Source organism: Orycteropus afer, unplaced genomic scaffold, assembly GCF_000298275.1.
Source record: "Orycteropus afer afer isolate SDZICR_OR568_19922 unplaced genomic scaffold, OryAfe1.0 scaffold00086, whole genome shotgun sequence".
NCBI classification, from domain to species: domain Eukaryota; kingdom Metazoa; phylum Chordata; class Mammalia; order Tubulidentata; family Orycteropodidae; genus Orycteropus; species Orycteropus afer.
This window is the reverse complement of record NW_006921673.1, coordinates 7,253,814-7,261,238: the sequence shown is the minus strand read 5'-3', so window position 1 is coordinate 7,261,238 and position 7,425 is coordinate 7,253,814. Positions and strand designations below refer to the sequence as shown.

Sequence of the window (7,425 nt, the reverse complement as noted above, 5' to 3'; positions counted from 1 at the left end):
TTGAACCGCCAGCCTTCTTGTTAGCAGTCAAGTGCCTTGGGCACTATGCTACCAGAGCTCCTTCAGGTGCAGATAGAGGCCAGAATTAAAAAATGGCAGCCCACATGGTTTCTACAATTTAAAAATATATGTATGTATATATATATAATATATATATATTCTTTTTTATTGTTATGATTGTATGTCAAAAGATAAGAAACTTCTTTGTCTTGAGGAGTTTTTCCTACTCTAATAACTTTTTCTTTTCTTAATAAGAGCATGAGTGAATATTAACATAGACATACTCTCCTGAATCTTAAGTGCCAAGGCTGGGTCATTTGAGGGAAGCATTTATTAGTTATTGTACTCAGGAAAGTGTGAAATATACATTAGAAGGAAAAGGCAGATATGAAAACCAAAATGTCAGGAGTGGCACTGCCAGCAGGTTATCTTAAGTCACATGTGTATGCATATCTATCCATTCACTTTCAGCAAGATTGTTAAGGTACCTGCATCATCTTTATCATCTGTTCTCTTTTTCTGTGTGTACACACAGGTAAACCCTATTTTATACTGTGTGCATATGTGTATATATATATATATATATATATATACACACACACACACACACACACATATACATACACATGCATATAGGTACTTGATATATTTGGAGTATATATATTTTCAATTGTTGTTGTTAGTTGCTGTCAAGTCAATTCTGACTCATAGTGACTGTATGTATATTCCTGACATACACAAATACATACATGTGTACATAAACTCCAAAACTCACTGCCCTCAAGTCAGTTCAACTCATAGCAACCTCCATAGGGTTTCCAAGGCTGTAAATCTTTACAGAAGCAGACCACCTCAACTCTTCCACGGAGTGGCTGATTGGTTCAAATCACCGAACTTTTGGTTAGCAGCCAAGTGCCTTAACCACTACTCCACAAGAGTTCCTGTATGTTTGCATACATATTTGAAATATGTACACACACACACACACACACACATTTGGAATTGCTTTTTTAAATTGAGGTGAAATTCTCGTAACATTAAAAATTAACTGTTTTAAAGTGAAAAATTCAGTAGCATTTAATACATTCACAGTGCTCTGCAACCACCAACCATCTTTATTTAGTTTCAAAATATTTCATCACTCAAAGTAAAACCTGGAACCTGTTACTCAGTTTGTCCCTATTCTCCTTCACCCCAGTACCTGGAAGCCACCAATTTGTTTTTTGTCTCCATGAATTTACCTATTCTGGATATTTCATATGAATGGAATCATACAATATGGACCTTTTGTGTTTTGTGTCTGGATTCCTTCACTTAGCATGAAGTTTTCGAGGTACGTTCCTGTTGTAGCGTGTACCAACCAGCACTTTATTTCTTTTTATGACTAGATAATACCCCATTGCATATATATACCATAATTTGTTTATCTAGTCCTCCAGTAATGGACATTTAGTAGCTGTTTTTTGAAATTGTATTTATAATTTGATTTTTTGTTATTTGAGACATGTTTTAGAGCTCTGAGGAAATTGAGTGTTTTGAGGAAAACTACTAAAGTTTTTGTAGAGCAAAATCACCCCTTTATCTCTCTTGTAATTTTTTTCTTTTTTATGTCACATTTTCTTAAAACAAGGAGCTCTGGTGATGTAGTGGTTAAAGCATTCAGCTACTAACCAGAAGGTCAGAGATTCAAACCCACCTTCCACTCTGTGGGAGAAAGATGAGGCAGTCTACTTCCATAAAGATGTACAGCCTTGGAAACTCTGTGAAGCAGTTCTACTCTGTCTAATAGGGTCACTATGAGTTGGAATCCACTTGACATCAGTGGGTTTGGTTTTGTTTTGGTTTTCTTAAAACAAGGAAGACATAAAAAGAATATTTGAAGATTTGGTCATGCTAGATAATAAATGTTTAGTTTTGTCTCATTTGTTTTCTATTTATTTGTGAAGGCATGAAAGGAAGGTGTTAGAAATGCCATATTATCTGGTGGAGAGGAGTGGCATGGCCCTACTAATCCTTGTTACACCTCATGAGTCCCCTACCTTGATAAGTACACCAGGTTATGTTTTACATGAATGAAAATCCTAATGCTAAATTTATAGTTTTTTAAAGTAAGAAAGAGTAGTTTATTATCCCTCAAACTAGAGGCCTATCTTGGCTGAAATGAGCTTTAAAGTATAATATGGCATCTCTTGGTGGATTCTGAAAACCACTCTCTTAGATGGTCTGCAAACTCATCTCCTTATGTGAATAGTTAAGAAGAGGTGAAGTTTGTAATTTATAGGTGATATTTAGGGAGATTCAGGCCTTATCATTGACTTATTAAAATTGTACCCATTTTGCATAACATTTTTGTGTAGCTTGGCATGTGAGCACGAGGGAGAAGAAGGTGCTGCCCAGAGGGTCTTTTGCCTCTGGAGAATCATTTCCTGTCTGGCACGTGCACCTTCAGAGTGTGCTGGCTGTGCTGGATTCTGGTGCCTTACTTCTGTAGGGCCATCGCCCCTACTGTTTTGATTCCTTTGATTGATTCAACCAGTATTCAAAGTAGGATTGGGAACTTTAGGTTTCTTACAGAGTCAGAGTTAAATTGAAAGAAGTCAGAGACTCTGGACCAGAGATGAAGTTGAACTAAATAAGAAAAACAGGAGTAGGAGGGAAGGGGCTGGATGGTGGGGGGAGAATGATCTAGGAAGAGGAAGGATGGGTGGCAGGAAGGATGCTGTAGAAATGCCCTCTGTTCAATATAAATGTTTTTGTAATAAGTTTATGAAAAGACGCTGACACAACTGTCACCCTTGTTTTAAATGACAGTAAGTCTTGCAGTTGGTACATTTAAAAAAAAAATATTTTTCGACTTTCTCTTTTAAGAGGAACTGCGTAATAGGTAGTCATAGTTTATAGCAAATCAGTCAAAACACATTCTAAGTACTACTGCAAGCTCATAGACTTCCTAAGTGACATCATAAATTCAGATCATAATTATATCATAATTACTGTGGCTTATGGAAAAATGGGTTAAGTTCTAAAATATAATAACATCTTTAATCTGAAATTATCTGTATTTCATAAAATTGGCTCGCCTGTATTTTCTTTTGCAAAACATTTGGTCTCAATTGTAGTTTTCTTTCTTTCTTTTTTTTTTTAAAAAAAAAAAGGTCAGAAAAAGTTCAAAATGACATGATGGAATATATATTTGTTTGGAAAAATGATCTGGTTATTGCCATGGCAGCTATATTAAATTTTTAGGGTTATGTGATATAGTTTTTATATTAATACCATCTTTGAAACTTATTTATGTGATGTAACAGCTCGGATGGTTATAGTATATCCTTGAAAGCAAAAATGCATAAACTAGCTAAGATTTATGCTGCTTCTCAACAGGACAAAATTACTCAATTGAAAGAAGAAAAGGTATTAGATGGGTTTTAATTATGCCATTTAGAATTTGACACATATGTTGTTTATTATTTAAAAAATACAAAGATGGCTTTACATTAAAAAAAACAACAAAACTCATATCTGACTCAACAGCAGTATACAATACATACATACAACTAAAAAATGGCACATCTTGGTAAGGCTGTGTACTTTTGTTTTTTAATGAAAAGTGTTACAAAGCAAAGGTCTGAGAAATGGGTTTCATAAATGAGACAGAATCTTTGTATTCAGTTTCCCCTCTAGTACGGAATTGTTGCATGTATTTGCTATTGCTATGACTTTGGTTTGTAAATGGCTTATTGGTCAAGAGAAGGCAAGTTGTTCTTAAATTATAATTATAGGTATTGTTTCTCAAGTTGATTATTGACTGGTTCTTATATCAGACATATACTCCCTTTTAAATTTAACCTCTGATTCTAAGTTTAAAAATTTTTTTTAAATGAAGTCAAATATTCTTCAGAGTGATTTCTGGTGGTTGTTACAAGGATGTTGTTGTTATTGTTGTTATGTGCTGTCAAATCGGACCTGACTCATAGCGACCCCTCCTTGGGTTGCTGAGGCAGTTGTTGTTGTTGTTGTGTGCCATCGAGTTGGCCCCGACTCATAGCGACCCCTCCTTAGGTTTCAGAGGCAGTATCACTACGGAAGTAGATTGCCCCACCTTCCTAGATTGCCCCACCTTCCTTCCGAGGAGTGGCTGGTGGATTTGAACTGCCAGTCCTCTGCTTAGCAGTCAAGTGCCTTAGGCACTATGCTACCAGGATAACTGAAGAAATTTATTGGATAGAGAAAAGCATAAATTCTGTGAAGCTTATGATTATACTTGCTTGGTTTTATAAACCCAGGTTTGGATAATTATATCCTAAGCTCAGAGTTTTTTCTGTGAAATAAATATATAAAATTCTGATTGTTTTGAGGATATGGAAGTAATATTTTCCCTTTTTCAAGTATTAGTTTCGAAAGAAACATGGTGTGATCAAATGAGATAAATCAGAGATGATTTGAAAATCTAATTCCAAGTTTAAATGTGATTCAGTATTTGAAATATTATTGAATTTCTTGGCATTTATGTTTTTAATCAAAACAAAGTTTTTTCAGAACTTGTTGAAAAGTGCTTTTAGTACCTAAAATAATGGAGTCATTGAATTACAGAAATAATTTTTTTTTTATAGAAATTATTTGCACTTATGTATCAGGCACTGATCTCAGCCCTTTATATGCCTTATTTCTCTTAATTCTTGCACATTCTGTGAGGTGGTTGTTACTCTCTTTTTACACATGAGACAATAAACTTGGAGAGATTAGGTAATTTGTGGAAGGTCACAACAGAGACTTGACCCCTGCTCTGCCCAGTTTTACTAAACACACAACACCCAGGGATTGGGTCTAAACTTCTCTCTCATTTTCTTCTAAACTTAGTTTTTTAGAAATGTTCAAGTAGAAGGAAATTTGTTTTGGAAAGGAAAATCGAAACCCACCAGTAAAAACCAATGACAATGGTGCTGTTTACTGAAAACTTACTAAGTGTCAGGCACTTACATGGATTATCTCACTTCATCCTCACAGAAAACCTTTTAAGATGGTATTAACATTCTCCTCATTTTACAAATGAGTTAAGTATTTTGGCAAAGATGACTCTGCTTGTAATTGCTGAATCCAGTGTTCAGAGTTTGGCAGTCTGAGTCCATTCCACCACCACATCTCCTTTTCACTGAAATCTAAGTATTTATTTAGATCACATATTTGTGTAATCAAATTCACTTTTGAGTCCATATAATTTTTTTTAAAATACAACTTTTTAAGAGTTTATTCTTGAGCAAATGTATTCTATAGCATGGAAGACAAAAATTATAATTAAATTTGCAGAGGCTTAATAAAAATTATTTGGGTTAGACTTAGGTTATCTTACACCACTTTTTGGGCATCAAAATATTTTTATATGTACTCAGAATGGTTGCATTATGGCTTTTAACTTTCAGGTTCCAGCAGGCAACACTTACGAAGCATTTTATGTACTCATCAATCCAGGAGATCACAGAAGTTGGGCTGTACGATCCCCCAAATCATCTAATTTAAGGTCCATGTTTCACGTCAGAAGATATGAGGAATCAGGTTAAGAGACTGCCAAGGTCAAAAATAGAAGCCATGTTTCCTAATTTGTAGTTCATTTGCCAATTAATTAACTAGGAAATGTAACAGCAGAAGCCAGAGGGGAAGTCCCTGAAGAGTGCTGGTAACCAAAAAGTTAGAAGTTCAGGTCCACCCTTGAAATAATGGCCTGGCAATTTCTGAAAAATTAGCCATTAAAAACCCTATAGAGCACAATTCTACGCTGACACACATGGGTTCACCATAAGTCGGAAATGACGACAACTTTCTTTAAGCCAGAGGAAGATAAACTGTGCCTTATAGTTATATACTTATTTAAAAAAAAGAAAAAAGGAGCCCTGGTGATGTAGTGATTAAGCACTCACTGCTTAACTGAAAGGCTGGAGGTTCAAACCTACCAGCCATTCCACAGGAGAAAGATGAGGCAACTGCTTCCATAAAGATCACAGCAGTGGAGACACTATTGTGCAGTTCTACTCTGTCATACAGGGTTACTATGAGTCTGAATCAACTCCACAGTAATGTGGGTTTTTTTTTTTTTTTTTTTTGGTTTTATAGTTATAAAAACTTTATAGCATACAAAGCAATTGGTTCTATTGGGTGAACTGATTTAATGTGCTTATGTATTTTCTTTTTAGTAGGAGAAAATGGTGATGTCAAAGGGTTTGATTAAAGCTGAAAGGAAATACTTGGGGTGTATTAATCATTGATTAAGTCCAGCAATTGTTATTACTAGTTGCCATCAAGTCTGCTTCAACTCATGGTGAGCGTATGCATGACACAATGAAACGTTGTCCAGTTCAGTGCCGTCTTCATGATCTTTGATATGTTTGAGCCCATTGTTGTGACAATTATGTCAATCTATCTCATTGAGGATTTCCCTCATTTCTGCTGCCCCTCTATATTATCAAACATGATGTCCTTTTCAAGTGATTGGTCTTTCCTATCGACATGTCCAAAGTAAGCAAGAAGCAATAGACAGTGCCAAAAGTTCACAAAGCTGAGACACTGAATTGGCTCAGTTTAATGTAGTCCACTCATGTGATTTCTAACCTAAAAATAGCTATCTTTTGAAATGAACTAACCAAAGGACTCTATTCCAGTTTGCTTTCCTAATGCTGTCAGATGTGGTCAAAGATTTAGACAAAGCCAATACATCAAAACACAATTGTAATCAAATACAAAATGAAAGTACAGTGAAGGAAAGCTTGGAGGACTGGAGTCTTCAGCTCTGGAGATGAGGACATGAGAATGAGAACTGGCACTTTAGACACCGCAGAAATCTGCTGCCCACTTTTGAAAAGAACTTCTCTTCAAAAGTACTTAAAACACACCAAGAACCCTAGCTCATCCACAGATGTCCTCACCTCCATTTATCCATTCAGTACTTTCATTCTTTCTTCATGTATGAGACTAGGCAGTAGTTTTTAATGTGTCAAGAAACCAAAAACCAAACCCACTGCCATCAAGTCAACCCCGACTCATAGCAACCCCTCCTTGGGTTTCTGAGGCGGTACCTCTACTTCTGTAGATTGTCCAGTCTTCCTACTGAGGAGTGGCTGGTGGGTTTGAACCACCAGCTTTCTGGTTATCAGTCAAATGCCTTAGGCACTATGCCATCAGAGTTCCTTTAACATGTGTTAAACATTCTCCCTTTGAGAATCTAATAAATACTATGAATCCTCTTCTCAGAAGATTATTTGTATGCACATACACCATTTTGTATATGATTTCAGTGAGTTTAGCCTTCCTTGAAACTTCAGTTTAAGAGATGCCTTTCCAGTCTTTCTTTTCTGTTCACGGATATGTCCTGTGGAAACAAGAGAATCCTAAGTCTTGTCTAAGGGGCTCTGGTGGCGTAGTGCCTAAGGCATTTGA

At 35.9% G+C, this 7,425-nt stretch overlaps 1 protein-coding gene across 1 annotated transcript in view; it reads left to right on the top strand.

Moving 5' to 3' along the window:
- Window positions 1-7,425, top strand: part of PRDM6 (PR/SET domain 6) — a 137,173-nt gene that overhangs the window by 51,745 nt on the left and 78,003 nt on the right. The gene's annotated exons all lie outside the window — the stretch shown is intronic.